The 1,967-nt window shown below is 43.0% G+C and overlaps 1 protein-coding gene and 1 non-coding gene across 10 annotated transcripts in view; both read left to right on the top strand.

Annotated features, from left to right (window-relative positions):
* Sgcg (sarcoglycan gamma) overlaps positions 1-1,967 on the top strand; it is a 59,155-nt gene that overhangs the window by 27,401 nt on the left and 29,787 nt on the right. The gene's annotated exons all lie outside the window — the stretch shown is intronic.
* On the top strand, positions 1,327-1,431 carry LOC116085433. The gene has a single exon (XR_004116546.1). It is a non-coding gene; the product is annotated as a U6 spliceosomal RNA (small nuclear RNA).

The raw sequence follows: 1,967 nt of genomic DNA, 5'->3' as shown, positions 1-1,967 counted from the left end.
CCTCTTTCTCTCTCTCTCTCCCTCTCCCTCTCTCTCTCCCCCTCCCTCTCCTTCTCTCTCTCCCTCTCCCTCTCTTTCCCTCCCTCTCTCTCTCCACCCTCTCTCTCTCTCCCTCTCTCTCTCCCTCTCCCTCCTGTTCAGCCTGTGCTTTTTGCCCTAGCTCCAGCTGCCAGCTCTTTATTATGCCAAACCCCACATTCCAGTCTGTACTAATAAGCAGCAGCACTGTCTCTCTGAGTTGCCCTTTGCTGCTGAGGGCTGGGTGACCTTCACCTGTAGATCGAGACCCCTTTGGGGGTCAAATGGTCCTTTCAAAGGGGTCACCCAAGACCATCTGAAAACACATTTATACTTACATTATGATTCATGGCAGTAGCAAAATGACTGTTGTGAAGTAACAACAGACTTCCAAAGGAAAAGCCATTTATTCTAGGAACTGACCACAGAACCCTCCTAAGTCATCAGTCCCAGGGGCTAGGACCCAGCTCCAGGAACAAGGCATAATAAATTCCAGGAACAAAGTCATAAAATCTCCCATCCATCCAAAGAACAGCCTGGAAATAACCTCAAGGATGGGGAAATATCTTATTTCAGAATGGGCCATCTGTGCTGGGCAGCCTTAGATGGTTTGGGTAGCTCATCCTGTGGTTAAATGTTCATGACATAGGAATGCAGTCCACTGATCACCTGGACACAAGGCAATCAGAAATCGACCCCTGTAACATCCCTGGCACCCACCCATGAACTTTTAGGTTACATAACCCTGGCTAAAATTCTCCTAGTTCCCTATTAAAAAGGCCTGTGTGCCTTTGTTTGGGGTTGCTGCCATTTTTGTAAGTGGGTGATCTCTGCATGCAGGCTTTTTGATTTTGTGAAATAAAAACATTCTTGCTAATTGTATATGTGAGTGGTGGTCTCCATGTGACACTTTTGAATTTAACACATCACACCTGGCGATTTTTCTAGGGTGGTGATGTGGGTCAATAATCCCAATGTTGCAAGCCTGGAGAGTTAAGAACTCAAGACAAGCCAGAGCTGCAGAGTGAGACAACTTTAAAAACAACAACAAAAAACCCTAAAACAAACAAACAAAAACAAAAGCACAAAACCATAATACCAAGACAATCTCAAAGGGAAATCAGGAGAAAGATAGTTTAGTTAGGGATTAAACTATTGCTGCCATAAAAAACCATGACCAAAAACATTTTGGGGAGGAAAGAATTTGATTCATCATATAGCTTCCAGGTCACACTCCATCACCCAGGGAAGTCAGGCAGGTATCCAAGGCAGGACTGGGAGGCAGGAGCTTACGAAAAGGCCGAGGAGGTGCTTGCTTTGGCAGCACATATACTAAAATTGAAATGATACAGAGAAGATTAGCATGGCCCCTGCACAAGGATGACACGCAAATTCATGAAGTTCCATATTTTAAAAAGAAAGAAAGAAAGAAAGAAAGAAAGAAAGAAAGAAAGAAAGAAGGAAAGAAAGGAAGAAAGAAAGAAAAGGTCGAGGAGAAGTGCTGTTTACTGGCTTTTCTTCATGGCTGTTCAGCCTATTTTATTTTATTTTCTTTATTTTCTTTTTGTATTTTATTTTTTATTAGATATTTTCTTTATTTACATGTAGTATGATATCTCCTTTCCCAGTTTCCCCTCGGAAAATAAAATAAAATAAAACAAAACAAAACAAAAATGAAAACAAAAACAAAACAAAAAAACCCTGTTCCCCTCCCCCCTCCCCCTGCTCATCAACGCATCCTCTCCTGCTTCCTGGTCCTGGCATTCCCCTACACTGGGGCACAGAAACTTCACAGGGCCAAGGGTTTCTCCTCCCATTGATGACTGACTTGGTCATCCTCTGCTACATATGCTGCTAGAGCAATTAGTCCCACCATGTATTTTTGGTTGGTGGTTTAGTCCCTGGGAGCTCTGAGGGTACTAGTTAGTTCATATTGTTGTTTTTCCTAA

This window comes from Mastomys coucha, unplaced genomic scaffold, assembly GCF_008632895.1.
Source record: "Mastomys coucha isolate ucsf_1 unplaced genomic scaffold, UCSF_Mcou_1 pScaffold9, whole genome shotgun sequence".
NCBI lineage: Eukaryota > Metazoa > Chordata > Mammalia > Rodentia > Muridae > Mastomys > Mastomys coucha.
This window is presented reverse-complemented; position numbering and strand designations above follow the sequence as displayed.